General features: G+C 37.2%; 1 protein-coding gene across 4 annotated transcripts in view; it reads right to left on the bottom strand.

The window, feature by feature from the left end:
* Positions 1-16,284, bottom strand: part of PCDH19 (protocadherin 19) — a gene marked incomplete at its 5' end in the record, with an annotated part of 107,939 nt that overhangs the window by 46,169 nt on the left and 45,486 nt on the right. The window lies entirely within an intron of this gene.

Below are 16,284 nucleotides of genomic sequence, written 5' to 3'. Positions count from 1 at the left end.
TCCTGGCCTCCTACAGGAAATCCCTACAATGCCCACCTTTCCTTGAGGGCCTTCTGCAATCACTTCAACTGAAAACGCCTGAAAAGGAAACACAATAGCTGTCTAGAGAACAAAATAGCAGATACCTTTCTGATGATTACCTGTCACACATTTACTGCACTAGGCTCTTAGATACAGTTCTTGCTTTCAAGGAGTTCACAGTTTGATAGAGGAGAAAATGAGACTGGTAATAGCAGATCCAGCTCCCACATAGGCACTAAACAGCCAACAGTCAGAATAAGGACCCTAACCACCTAGAGTAAGTAAAAAGTGGGCGGTGAATAGTTGGAAGAAAGGAGAGAATTGAGAAGGAAACTAAAACCCAACAGTGCCCTGAATTGACTGGGGTACATCTGTGCCGCTTGCACATGCCTCTCATTGGAAGACACACTGTATAATATCCACTCGCACTGCTTTTATCTAGAAGTTTATATTCCCTTTAATGTAAGCCACAAGCAATTTTTGGTGCTGTTAGAAGTAATGGTTTGAGAGAGTAATAACCAAAGGGGTCAGTTCATTTCTGATTTGTTCATAAGAGAATGAGTGGCAAAATTGTTGCAAATATAACTACAGGAGGAGGAAGCTAACTTGAAGGTCTGTGTTGGGAATACAATCTAAGTATTTGCTAGGATAGGTTAGCCATCAGTCAGCCAAACAACAAATGCTTTTTGAGTCAATTCATTTTATCAATATAAGAGGGGGAAATGGGGTTGATCAAATGTGCTCTTCTATGATAATCACTACAACATATAATTTAATGAGTGGAAGTTCCCCATCCCCTAAAAATTTAAATAACAGTTCACTTATTCATTTCACCATGCAAACTTGGGTACATTATTTAATCTCTGTGTGCCTCAGTTTCCTCCTCTGTAAAATATGGACAATAAAACATGAATCCAAGGAGATTACAGTTGCATTTCTCATCACTCATAGTGGGAATCCTTATTCTTTGCTATCTTCAAAACTTGAAACCCCAAGGAGGACCAGAAATTTGACCTCATTCAAGGCAATAAAACAAGAGCACACGTGTATTCTATCAGCCAGGATCAAACTTATCAAATCACGTTTTGCAAGAAAAGTGGTAGATTCCAAATAAAAAGGAGAGGAAATCTAGAGGACATTGGCTTTGTAGGGAAAGCATGATCAATATCCCAAGCTACTGTCATGTTTTTTGTTTTTTATTTTTGTCACTTTTTTGAAAGTCAGTTTTCAAGTAGAACTTTTTACATGGCTTTGCATATGAATGCATCTAGCCTGTGTTCACTGAGCACAAATATGGAGCTCTGTGGATATCTGGTCTCTCATCAAAAAACCAGAACCACATGTTTGGGCAAAGAAGAAAATTCAAACCAATTTTATCTCTGACAAATATACTATTTCTTGGTTCTAATGGAATAATGTATATGACCACGAGAATTCCCACCTTAACAGTCCCTACCCCCAAGACAAATCAGTTAACTCGGGACAGATGCTACAGGAATCATCTGCCACTGTAGGTAAAAGAATGTCATTGTAATTTATCACTTTCCTCTCTTTTTCTGTTTTTACTCTACCCGTTCATTTTTGCACTGCCCATTCTTATGGGTCCTAACCTTCTAATGTAAATATCCCTTCCCCCAAATCAGCACAAACCATAATGGGCACATGCCCCATGCTTCATCCTAAATGTCATTGGTAGCACTAGTCAATGAGGCAGGTACCTAGAACCAACTTTTCCAGAATGATTGGGGCTAAACAAATTTGTACATTTTCTTTTTCCTTTGTAATCACTTTCATCTCTATGTATAAAGCAGTTTAGGTGCAGTTATAGGAACAACATATGGAACAGAATCATTTTAATTGGACAGATACAATCTTGTGGCCTCATTAGTGCTATATTCCAAACAACTGATTTAAAGGCCATAGGTAGCCTATTATATGGTGGGTCTCTATCTACTGATATCAAGTATTCTAGTTTATATTTGTTCTAGGTGTGTGCTCAAGCCCAACCCATATGCACTGAAAGAGTAGATTTTTTTTCTCACTACTGGTGGAGCATAGAATAAGACTCAGACCTCCCTGAACAAGGAAACAATCTTGTGTTAATAAATAGTTTTCATGTCTTAAGCCAGTGGTTCTCAACCCTAAATGCACATTAGAATCATCTGAAGAACTTAAAAAAATACTGTCACCAAAGATCCACTTCAAGAGACTCTGAGATAATTGACCTGGGCCCAGACATTGGTATTTTTTTAAAGTTTCCTAGATAATTCTAATGTACCTTCAGGGTAGAAAACTAGTGTTGTGAACAAAGAGCTGGTGACAGGCTTTGACCTGATATGCTGTGTTTTCTAAGGCAAGCCCAGCTGTTTAGGAGATTGCACCTTTTCTGTCAAATTATCTACTGACGTTATCTCAATATATGATAAAGAACCAGAGAAGGAATTCACTTTTCAAGAAATAACACAAGAGCTTTTCTGTTTTGCATGAATGTATTGGCTCCTGTTTAGCCTTATTTAATCAAAATTTGTTTGACATTATTCCAATCCCATCTTTAAGTATTCTAAATGGCAAATAACATGAAACATTTGAGAGAGGAAATTTTCTCTAAATGTCACATTAATTTCACTAGGAAATATCCCCATCTCTAATGAGACAGGCAGGTTAACAGAGAAACACAGCAAAGAGATAAGAACAACATTTGTTTCTAAAAAACCTAATTTTGACATAAAAATGGGTCTACAGCAAACTTTTATTTCCAGTCTTGATGGCAAATAAGTCACTTTTTATCACTTAATATACTTCTCTCAAATCCTTTCTCTAACAAGTAGCCTTTTTTCTAGGAATTCACTTAGAGTAGGTTTCTCCTTGGCCTAGTTTTAATAAAATCTTGATTTTGTACAATCCCTATAGAATAAATAATTCTGCATAGCTTGGTTTTCCAGATAACTTATGGCTTTCCCCTTTAAGAACTGAAACTCTAATTTAAAACCCTAACCATTATACCTTATTTCTAGAATGTATCACAATGTCACTCCTTTTAGAGTAAAAAGACATAATTGTACATTTTATTTGTTATTTTGGTGCACCCTTCTAAATATAAATCATTGTGCCCTGAAGGTCTTGCCTATATATTCAGTGACCCCAAAGTACTGTTTTTTGATTTCCTGCCTTTAATTTTCAACAGCTGTCCTTCAACTAACTTGCAATCAAATATTCAGTGATGCTACTTGTCAGTGATGTTAGAACAAAAGCAGCTTCTCTTCCACTTCAAGTTCAATGCTTCTACTCTACCATGCTTTTGGAAACTACATAATTACATTTGTAAGAATAGACTGGAACATGAGTTAATAAGTTCTGAGTAGAGAGCTGAGATATTTTTTGTCCTAAGAGGGAAATTACATGATCTTTAATATATGAACTTCTGTGCAATGATTTGGGTTTTGTTATTTGCTTGTATTTTACCTGTTCAGAAGCCTTCTTTGCTTACTGCTTTCTGTTCTCAACTCCCTTCTGGATATGTGAGGCTTTTAGTGAGACTTTTGGGTAGATTATATTTTATTATGTTTCTATGTTAATAAGTCTGGCACATCAGAAGTCAAATGCTTCCACTTTGTCAGGCCCCCAAGGTACCAAAGAATGCCCTACTTTAATTGTCATTTTGCATTACTTTTACAGTTCACTGAATTGTGCCCTAGTCTCTGGAAGAGTGACTGCAGCTCTCTCAGTACCACATTTATCACCAGGGAGACTTCAACCCTGAGGAGAAAGAAGCCCAATAAATGCGGATATCTAGGACTAGACTCTTTGCCTACTGGCATAAATCCCCAGGTCACTACACCAAGCTAAAAAAGGTTGCAGACTCTTGGATTAAAATAGAGATTCCTCAAACCCAAAGGTTTGCATTTGAAAATGAACAACCTTCTTAAATTACACTTTAAAAGTCCCATCAAACTGAAAACATTATAACTGCAATTTGCTAACTAATTGGGTTTTTTTAATTTTTAAACCCTTAATTCATTTTAGCAATACAAACCAGCAAAAATGGAATTCCAGATCATATGCACAGAAAAGTTATTCTAAAGTGTTGGTTATTTTTTTAACTGCTAACTTCCAGTAATGTTAAGTGTGCCTATCGATTCAATGATGAAAAGACCCATAAACTTTTCCAAAAGGGGTTGCTGTTTTAAATGCTCAAATGGCCATCCCCTCACAAAATTATTTTTTGGAAATGAATCGACAAATGGCTTTTTCCTACTTCCTATGCCTAATACATAAAAATGAAAATGCAAATTCTACATAAAGATAAAGCCGGCATGCCTCTAGCTAGAATATATATTCACAAACTCATCCATCCAGACAGCAGCAGATGAAGTGGGAATTAGTGAAGGTGGAATAAGGCACCATCCCCATAGTTACCATCACTGGAAAGCTTATATTTATGCCAAACTTGAAAAAAAATCTAAGTAAGCTCCTACTAACCACATCTTGTAAGTCATATGTTCTCCACATACCACAGCCTTAATTCTCATACACAAATTCATGCAGTTTGACTACAGAGAGCAATTTGGTCTGGTGGGGAAACCTCAACATCCTCTCCCTATTTTTCACTGAACTCACAGATGACCTTGGATAAGTCAATTTGTCCCTCTTAAGACTGCTTTATCCATCTATAAAATGAGGTGAAAAATCCAAATGATTTCAATGTTTTCTTTCAAACTCTAAAAATTCTAGGCTTCTAAAACAAACTGATTGTTATTAACTTATCCGTTCACTCATCCATTGAATAAACATGCACCAAACCCTGAAAATAGAAAAAAAATGCATAGCCTATGCCTTCAAGGAGCTCATTAACTACTGGACCTCTTACTAGGGATGGGCAAAATGTCAGCCAATTAGATAAATGAACATAGAGACTGAGACAGTACTACCTGCAGATACATGCACATATTCATACACAGGTTCCTGGAATACAATTTAAAGAATTATACTAATACTTTAGAGAATTCAAGAGCACCCTAATGATTTGATGAGCACACATGACTACCATAGGAGAATCTGGCCTTTATATTTGTTACATCTACACAATCCACATGTTATCAAATAGATTTTAAATTATTACCCTTCTTAGAAATAGCTCATATATCTTTCCGTTTGGTTCCATTTCCCCAGTATCCATCACTTTACCACCATTCCTTCATCTCCATTTGCCTTTTGCTTTGGTTCCTTCAGCAATATGTTATTTGGATAATCTTCCTTGTCCACTATTTTCATCATGTCACTTCTCTTTTCAAGACCTGCAGTGACTCCTTATTATGATTAGCATTAAATCTAAATGAAAATCCTTAGCTAAGCAGTCCTCCATACAAGGCCTCTACATCTGCATATTCAATTCTCTTCATTTCTAATATATATCCATCATTGATCATTCCACATTGACTAGCATTTTCTCAGCACTTTGTATATAGACTATACATGTGATTGTGCACCTTTGGTTCCATGATTATTTCATGTGCACTGTGTCAATTCATCTTTGAACTGGACTGGAAGTTCTCTTTGCCATCTGCTACAATCCTGGTCACTTATTATTCATGTAATTCAAAAATAAATGAACAGAGAAAGATGGAAGGGGTTAAGAATGAGGTTACTTATCACAATTAAGGTAGATGGCCAATTCTATTAGACCAAAGTGCTCCTATTTCTTCAGAAAGTATCCATTCTGTATACTGTCGTCTTCTGTAGTTACAACTTATTCTCTTATCATTCCCAACTACAACCTTATAAGTACACAGCAGTGTGGATATAACTGTCACAGATAAGATGACACAGTTAAGTGCTTCCTGCTCATCTAACTCCATCAGTTCTGCCACGTCTCTGAGAATGGCAGTGGTAACACATGATAATGATTTCAACTCAGGGTAGATAAAAAAAAATATTATATGAGAAAATAAAATATGTTCATCAGAACATAGACCTCTGACACACAACTGACAGTGTGGAAACTACTTTTCTATATGTGGTAGAAAACTCTAGGATTCCACTGGGTTTTAGTATAGGGCTATCAATGGGAAACACAGGCTATGTGGTTAACATACAACAAGTTAATTTGAAGGAGTTACGCTCCTTCTGGTCTTTCATTATCAGTCTTGAAGTTTTGCCGGCACCACTGAAATGGTCAGACTACCTAGAATGGGGCGAAGATGGCCCCAGGGAAAATGCTTTCCTCTGCTCTCATTTTTGGGTCAAAGTAGTGCCTTTAGAAGGACAACCTAATTACAGGTTTCACTACAAAGGTCTCCTTGAGAAGCCTTGCTGTTTGCTGTAGGAATTCACGCAACTCAGAGGCAAATAACCTGCTGACAGACCAGGCTAAACATTGTTCCACTAAACAAACAAATAGAGCCTTCTGAATAAGGCCTTTGGATGCTTTGCTAAGTCCTTTATGGGGTACAGTGTACTCAGAAATAGTATTTGCTTATAGAAAGCTCTCTGGAACCAGTCATGCCTATTGTATGTACAAATGCAAAATCAACAAGGCCACAGTGTGAGTAAAGTAGCTTGAGAGTAAATAAAATGAAGAATCTAGTTTTGTAAGTCAGACTATATCTTGCTACATAAACAAAATTCAATCTGAGGACTAAATAGCTATCACCCACATATGCCTGTGGAACAAATCCTAGAATTCAATCACCATCCCAAATATGTAAGTACAACATATTAAAGCTATTTTGCAGGCACAGAGTGCCTTTCATCTCCAAAATCAAAGCCCTTTGCAAGCAAGTACCAACTGTTATTCCTCCCCTTAAACAGCCAAGAAAACAAACATACAGGTTAAGTGCTACAGCCACATTAAATACTGACTCAGTTAGAACATGCCACAACAAGAATGACAAAAAAAAAAAAAAAAGGGGCTGGGGATGTGGCTCAAGTGGTAGCGCGCTCGCCTGGCATGCGTGTGGCCCGGGTTTGATCCTCAGCACCACATACCAACAAAGATGTTGTGTCCGCCGAGAACTGAAAAATAAATATTAAAATTCTCTCTCTCTCTCTCTCTCTCTCTCTCTCTCTCTCTCTCTCTCTCTCTCTCTCTCCTCTCTCACTCTCTCTTTAAAAAAAAAAAAAAAAAGAAGCACCAGTCTTGGTGTAACCTACTACTGAGATAGAAAGCAAATATAATACAATAACATCAGATCAGTCTGCTTCATACCTGTTTTTCTAAGAGTGGCATTCTTGGCTACTTCCAGTAAATGGGTAAGAAGAGTATAGCCTGGCAGTTAGACAAAGGAAAAATGTGGTACACACTAACTGGAGATGGTCCTCCAGACCTAGTTCAAGGACCAGGACACATAGCCCAAGAGCTTCAGGAGTAAGGTGCTTTGTTCCCTGGAACTTTGACAATGATTTATGAGGTGGCTTCAATTCCAAAGTCTATAACTTGATACAGCTGGTCCAACGGCAATACAAACTCCACCTAAGACTTCTCCAAAGCAATGAGATCCAGGGATCCACAGTATAAGCTCTCCTGGATCCAGCCAATCATTGAGCTCCTCTGGCTCAGAGAAGGCCCAGCACTCTCAGAACCTGAGCTGGTCCATTCTTTTCTTCTAAATTCTATTTTATCAGTGTCTCAATTCCCAGTAGTTAGCAGCTACAGAGCCCTGACTGCCTGCAGAGTGCAAGTTCTATTGAGCAAGGCTTGTCAGCTGAAAAGACTTTCAAAATATTTGGAGGGAAAGCGGCAGGTGGCCCTGTGCCTGTGGGCCAAAACAACACCCCCAAATTCAGTTCCAACCCCAATCCCATTATTTATATTATACATCACTTAAAACCCAGTTGCCTCCACAAGCTTATTTAAAAATGAAAGAGTAATAGCCTTTGGCATATCGGTCTAAATTCATTTCCCTTGTACCAGCTTGTTGCTCAAGCCTGTAATATGCAATCATGCTAGCAAGAGACAATGGAGTAATATACCATCTTAGAAATAGTGAATGCATTAGCTTCTAATATTGATGTTTTCTAATTAGATACAATATAATAGATCATTTTCTTGTTTGTGGTCAATGAAACCCTCCACAGCTCTCTTTTGGCACAGAGATTTTGATTACTGCTATGGCAAACGGAGTGGTGTCTCAGTACACTGGAATGAGTAGTCAAAGATGTGCACACACAGCATCCACATATATTTACTGTCACAAAAATATAAATAGATTATTTATTTCTGACCTTTTAAGTACTAATTTCAAATTTAATGAGGCACAATAAACATTTCTCAAACTCAGGCTCCATGGTTGCTTAACATTGGCAACCTTCTAATTATGACTGTAGTTTAAATAAAGGGCACTTGGTTCTGTGGAAATCATTAGGCACTGAAGGAAACCCACAGTAGCCTCCAGTTTCTAGTAACAAAAACAAGCACTGCAGCAAATCTCTGTTGGAGGCAAGATAGAGCTTACACTTTAGCATCACTTTGTGAACCATAAATTAAAAGCAATAAGAGGATTCAAGGATGTAATGGAAATGTTTACTCATTCTCTAAAACCTCCTACCCATTCTCCAAAATTCTAACAGACCTTCTCATTTTATTCAGGATGGAGGAATGAGGAGAGGTGATGGCGGATTAGAATTTGTCCTTTTGAACACAGAGATTAACCAAAAGGCTACTACTATATGACATAATAAGAGTGCTGGCAGCCCTGTACAAGAAAGCATAATTACACCTCACAAAATGGCTAATATCAGCAGCTTGAGAGTGTCACAGTATTAGCAATCTGTAATGCAGTTATGCAATGCACCTCCAGAACAATTACTAATGCTCCTTGTATTTGTGTGGAACCTTTTATCACAAAGATTTCCAGAATGTTTAACAGGCTATTATAAAAAGGGATCGTTTCTCCCCATAGCTGAAACACAATAGTCATTCTGCACCAGTAACAGTAAATATAAAAGGTTGCAGGAGAGAAAGAAATTACTAAACCTTAGAGAAACTATAAAGGAGAGGAATTATTTTTAGATGGGCAGAAAACAGATACCGAAGTTGGAAACTACAGCTGACAGTAGCTACGTTTTCTACAGAGCTCATAACACAGAACTGAAGAATTTTCCTTCTCATACAGCCAGCAAGATTTCCGTAAAGTGCTTAATTTCTATAATAGAGCAGGTGCCCCCTATTAATAAGAATTTGCATTTGAAAATGAATATAATGCACAAAAACTTTTTCTTTTCCTGAAAGCCTTTTTAGCCAACATGAACTAGTTAATCCTCCTGCTACCATTATGAGCTAAATAAATATTATTAACTCCATTAACAGCACCTCAGAAGAGGTTAAGAGACTTGGCCTGTACTAGAAAGAGGCATCTAGCATCTGCAACTAGAATTTGAGACTCCTCATGCTGGGTCCTGTGCTCACACCACCAGGCCACACCTCATTAGGATTCTGGAAAATGCAATGAAATGGAAGTAATTAGGACTGGCTGACTGAGTATACTATTTGGGAGGAAAAAAAAATTCCCTAGCCTGCTTAAACATGACAGGTCCAAGGGCAGTGAACACAACTGTAACAATTTCCTCCTGAAGGAAGATTAAGAAATAATGAGGGGGAACTCCTCACTCTCCCTCTTCCATCAGATTCCCCACAGCAAAAAAAAAAAAAAAAAAAAAAAAAAAAAAAAACAGAGACAATTACAAATTTAATTGTCAAAAAAAAAAAAAAAAGAAAGAGAGAGAGAGAGAGAGCTGTTAGAAACAACACCACATTGTGTCTGACAGCATATCCCCTTCAACGCATGCCTTCCTTTTCCTACCCTGTTCTCAGCTTCCTGCCTCCCAGCTCTTTGCTGGTCAGCTTTTCAAATGGTCTTAGAGACACCTGTCTCTTCATTCACTCTTATATGTTCACACCCTTCTCTCAACGTAAACTGGTACACCCACTCCATTATCCTGCTTGGCTCAATACTTGTGTCTACTTGAAAATGAACATTTTGTTTGGAGCTAAACCAGATGTGAGTAGTCACTTCTCCCTTCACACACACACACACACACACACACACACACACACACACACACACACACACAAATTTTGTCACAGAAGGAAGATGTATCTTTGGGTTTAGATATTTAAAATTGCTTGTTCCTGGTATACCTAAGCTACAGTTAAGGTCTAAAATCACCCAGGTGATTGTTTTTACAGACATTTATAAGCTTAGAAAAGATCACAGAATATTAAGAAAAATCCCAGAAAGTCTCCAAAAACAGAACCTTCAAGATAATAATAGAAAAAGTTCTTACTAGCTGTGATACCTTGTATACATCATGGAATCTCTCCAATCAGCTCTAACTAACTTACAGAATTGTTACTAGAATCAAATAAAATAATGTTATGCTCAAATATTCTCTAAAACTAAGAATCATCAGACAAATGGTAGGTCTTCTTATTATCAGGTAACAAACTTGATTTTTCTTAAATATTTATTTCTGTCTACAACTAAATTTCCATTGAACACTGTGAATGGCTTGCTTTTTAAGCTTCCCTTCTCTGCTAGGATATTTTACCTTGTTCTTGCCCTGATTGTTGTATCAGAAAAAAAAAAAAAAAAGAATAATACGGTGTGCAATTTTTCTTTTGGCTCTAACCTTTCTGATGGTTGATTCATATAGGAATAGAAGGAACCTGACCCCCTACAACAGACAAGAGAGAGAGAGAGAGAGAGAGAGAGAGAGAGAGAACTAGCTTAAAGAGTGCTAAAATGACCTCACACCATCTGAAATTATGAGAAAAGCAAGATTTGAGACAATTTAAAACCCTTTATAAACTAGTTTTCTTTCGCCCCATTTCCTTCCTTTGTTATGATTGAACTGTCACAGAATATCTTTAAAAAAAAAAAACTCATCCCAGGGTTAAGTAAAGCACATTAGCATGCATAATTCAGAGCTGTCAGCTGGAAATGAGCCATTCTAAGGCTAGTACAGTCTGTGGATAGGAAAACAGAATTAAAGGACTGGGGCAGCTGCACCAGAGCCCACTAGGTATATTGCCTTGGAGACTGACTATGGACCCACTCTACCATTCCTTTAGAGCTGTGCTGTTCAATAGCATAGATACTAGCCACATGTAGAAATTTGAATATTTAAATTAACAAAAATGCAATTACATTAAAATTTTAGTTCTTCATCATAGTAATCACACTTCAAGAACTCAATAGCCATATGTAGGTAGTGGCTACTGACTTGGGCAGCGTAGACAGAGCATTCTCATCATCACAAAAGTTCTTTTGCACAGTAGTGCTTTAGAGGAAGATCTTTGGCTTGTGATTCAGCATTCTTCTTTTCTGAAATGTTATACACTTAATAACTCAAGGAAATATAAGGAGTATACTTATATCTCTCATATAACATAACATGTTTTATGACATATTTATCTATCAATCTCACTACTCATTCGGCAAAGTACTTCTTTTTTTTTTTTTTTTTTTGTACCAGGGTTTGAACCCAGGGGCACTCAACCACTGAGCCACATCCCCAGTCCTTTTTCATATTTTATTTAGAGACAGGGTCTCACTGAGTTTCTTAGGGACTTGCTAAGTGGCTAGTGAGGTACTTCTTATGGGTAAAGAATATATCTTTAGGGGCTAGGGTTGTGTCTCAGTGGTAGAGCACTTGCCTAGCACATGAGAGGCCCTGGGTTCGATCCTCAGCACCACATAAAAATAAATAAAATAAAGGTATGCTGTTCAACTACAACTAAAAAATAATTTTAAAAAGAATATATCTTTAATGTCTGTGCCTTCACTGCCAATCACTGTTCCTGACACACAGCATATGCTCACTCAGTTCTGTTAACTAATTAATAGTGACGTTTGAACCATCTATGAGATAGGAACATTTCTCCTCTTTCATAAATTAAGTCAGAAATGCAAAGTTTGCTAAGCTCTTTTAAGATAGGCTATTGTGCTTCTAACACGTGTATTTGTTTTAACATTTCTCACAAATTGACAAATAAGGGACTAGCTTAAGCCAAAAAACAACAAATTGTCTGTTTCCTCAACCCTCTATTTCCATCTCTATCATTCATCAAAGTATCATTTACAAACCAAAAAAACATTAAAATGCCATGCTTAGTAATATTAAGATGCCAATGTGTGATATAAATAATATTGAACATAATATAATTTGTCAAAGAGAGTGTTTTACAATTTAGCACAATGAGAAATATCTGTTGGGCTATGTATTTCAATGACCCAAATTTAAAAATTATTTTCTCAAATAGCATCTTATATTGGTATGATGATTATTTTAAGATAGCTTTGACCTGTGTTCTGTTCTAGTAACTATGTTTTGATAAGTACATAGACAATGTATCATTTTCCCTTTTAAACAGATGGAAAAACCAAGGTCCAGAGAGTTTGTGAATCCATGACCAAATAGCCAATTATTGGAAGAGTCAGAGCAAGAACCAGACCAGAGGATTTTCCACGATACAGACAGTAGGAAATGGAAACCCAGTTAGCTGATTTACCACTTTTGCTTTTAATCTATGGTCACTTCCGAGATTTACCCTTCATAAAAAAATACATCCTTTCATGCAACATTAATTATTAATTATTTATTCAGATCATGATTGAGCCTTCAGTTGCTTTACTGCCAAATGTGGTCATTTGAAAAGATTCCTGAAATCTTTACAACTTGACAATCCTACACTATCACAGCAGGCTTTGAAAAATTCTCTTTTGGGCCCAGGATCATTGGAGAATCATATGCCCACATAGTATTAAAATTCAGTATAACCTTAGAGATTATCTAATATCTAATCTTTGTCTTTCTCTTTCTTCTCCCACCAAATACACACACACATACACACACACACACACACACACACACACACACACACACACACCAAAAAAGGGGCTCAAAGAATCTTACCCCAACCCCAAAGTCACACAGCTGGTTATTATAAACCCAGGCCTGGGTTCAGAACTCATCTATTCTTATATCTAGGTCATAGTTTATCCTTCTCCATTTGCCTAGCGCCTTCCTGTTATTTCTCCTAATAAGTCCCAGAAGAATAAAACCTAATGTTTGAGGTCTCATCAAATCTTGGGAAGAAAAAAGTGAAACTTGGTGCAAATGATGTTTGTAAATCACTTTCTGTCAATATCCTATCATTAAGAAAAGTAATTGTTCCTAGGGATATTGTAGAAAGAGGATGTATGATCTACCCAAGGAAATAGACTGTCTTTAGCTAAGTGATCAGGAGAATGTCAAATGATAAAGCTTTGTGAAATACAGCCTCATTCTAGCAAATGACTTGCTTTGTTGCCACTTAAATTGCTCATCTATAATTGCTGGAAATAAACTGCAACCAAAATACAGTATCTTCTATCAGGTTTGCCCACTGGGGATTGTCTGATCATAGTGAAATTATCCAAAAGGTAAATTTTCTCATTTTTACTGCCTCAGTGAAAACTCTGGCATTAGGCTACTGAGAGTAGCTGGAATGATGGCAAGTATTGCCTTCTGATGAGGAAACTCTTTTCTTCTCTAAATAGGACTAAACAACTGTTAGCTTATACTTCTGAGATGAAAAACAACTATGTAGGAAATGAAAAATCATCATCTTGAAGTCATACCTTTGCAGTTCAGATTTCACTCATTCATAATTTGTGATCGATCAGATGGAGCTAGGCTGCTGTATCTATTTTTATGAAGGATTGCTGGACAAACTATGGTATAAACAAGATTACAAGGAAAGTGTTTAAACTACTTAAGAAAATAAATTGTTTTTAAGCACTTTAGAAGCAATTTACAAACAATAAATATGTTAATTGCACATCATTCTTATTTATTCATTAAAACAGGTCCAAGGACTTCTACTTGGCAAAACTTCCTGGCAAGGGCTTTATTAATCTACTTCTTATTATTCTATGAACTTGAAAGTAATAAAATTTCATTTGTTTTCTATCTATAATTCTGACAGGCCTTCCCCCAAGTTAGTCTCAATTAATCAGATTTGATTATACTATATAAAGGCTGAACAAAATGACAAAGCCACCAGCCTCAGGTCAAAATATGTAAGTCACAGAAGTTCCTATACCATGTTTAAGATCCTTCTTTGCACAAACTGTAAGTAACCATTAGTGGAAAAGGGTAGATGAGAGAAAGTAGAAGGAAAAGCAAAAAGAGATCATTCAGAGGCCTCCCACAAGTGAAAAGATTTTCCTCATGCTCCCTGGCTATCCTTGACTGACTGTTGCAAAACAAATGGTAGCTAGTACAGCTCGGGCTGAAATAATTTAATTCTACTCAAAGGATACTGTTCAGTCTAGGTGAAGTCTCCATGATGAACATAAACTCTTCTACTCTCAAGGAACTTACTTTTGAAGTACTGAAGATGGGTAAATGAAGAGATGATTATAATGCAATGCCATAACTGCTACCAAAGTTATACCTTTGTCTGTTTGTGCTGCTATAACCAAATGCCTGTAGTTGGGTTATAAATAACAGAAATCTTATGACTTGCAGTTCTGGAGGCCATGAAGTCCAAGATCAAGGTGCCAGGAAATTTGATGTCTAGTGAGAGTTGTTTCTGCTTTTAAATGGTACCCTATTGCATCCTCCAAAGAGGTTAAATACTGTGTCTTTACATGGCAGAAGGGCAAAAGTAAAGTAGCTAATCCCTCAGGTGCTTTATAAGGGCACTAATCCCATTAATAAGGGCAAAGTCCCCATGACTTAGTCACCTTCTAAATATACCACTTTTAATACTATCACATTAAGTCTTAGATTATAACACATGAATATTTTCTGGGGACATATATATTCAAATCATAGGAGGTAGTATATGCACTTGTGCCTTGAAAGCAAGAAGGAGAAACCAAAAGAGAAGAATCCCCCCCATAAGTAATATGTGCCACCAGAACTGCCTTCAGACACAAGTAACCTGTGGGAGGATTGAACTGGAAAGAACCTTTGGTTTGAGGGAGAAGCATACTTCTCCCTGGTTTTAATTCTTGATTTTGCAAGTTTCTTATGAGTGCTTGGGAGTGGTAGGGAGGGGGAGGGATGAAAGAATGAGGAGAGGGAGGGAGAAAAGAGAAATGGGGGAGAGAGAAAGAGGGGGAGAGGGAGAAACTTAAACAATGCTTTAAAAAAATCAAGCAACTTCCCTACAGCTACAAATCCAGCTGGATTTGGGTTGGCTCTTCTACAAAGTTTGGAAGACAAGTTATCTTCCACTCTAGTGTCACAAAAATCAATGTCCAAAGGGGTACATAATTAAACCACAGAGACTTATTTTTGAGCCAGTAACGGTTTTATGTAATGGTCAGTTGTTCATGATTTTCAAATTATTTTTCCAGCCTTTGCAGATGAATGAGCCCTGAGACAAGTCAACTGTATCTCAGAGAGTCTCTGCAAACTTGTTCTAGTCCCCTTGGCAGAGGCAGGAAACAAAGATCAAGCTCTTTGTGCAGCAGCTTGTAAGTAGAGAACTTCACTTTCCTCAGTAGTTCAGACTCACTCTCAGCCCACCAAATAGAGATTACAATATAACTTGCACATTTGGTGGGGAGCAAAGAGAGTAATTTCCTTTCTTATGTAGTTTAGGGATATAGGTTTTATAATTGATCTCTTCCTCTTCTGATCAGCTAAACATGTGCCTTGTCTCCAAAAGAAGCTAAAAAGCTATTGGGTCACACTCCAGTTTTCCAGGTGCTGCTGAAGCCCTAGTTATACTCTCTCACACCAGCTGTGTACCATCCCTAGAGGAAGGGTCCTATACAGTGCCCCAAAACAAGGGAAAGTCACAACAACAAACTAGGGAATTCTGGGTTTGTTCAGAAACCTGGTCTCTACACCAAGAATGATGTTTCTGTTTTCTCTTCCTGAATAGCAGTCTGGGGGAATCTGAAGCCAGTCTTTTTCTGTCCATAAGGCCTTAGGCTAACAATGTATACACTGTGTTGCTGTGCAAACAGGGATTACTTTTATCTCTTCCTCCCCAAAGTTTTCTCTGTCTTGCTTTTAAAAAGACATGAAAAGACTGAGAATGAAGAAATAAAAATATGAATGACCACACCCTGTTTGCTCTAAAAAGAATTAGGATCCCACAGCAGTTGGCCATTTTATAAAATTGCCTTGTAAATTTTTATTTTCATAAGTTACTATTTCTTCTGTCATATGGGCTTATCATCATTATTATTACTATAAATGCCTTTTTGAAAAAGCCTACAGCATCTGGAAATCTCAAATTTTCCCACTATGTGTTCATATTCT

Source organism: Spermophilus citellus (assembly GCF_964194105.1).
Source record: "Spermophilus citellus genome assembly, chromosome: X".
Taxonomy (NCBI): domain Eukaryota; kingdom Metazoa; phylum Chordata; class Mammalia; order Rodentia; family Sciuridae; genus Spermophilus; species Spermophilus citellus.
This window is presented reverse-complemented; position numbering and strand designations above follow the sequence as displayed.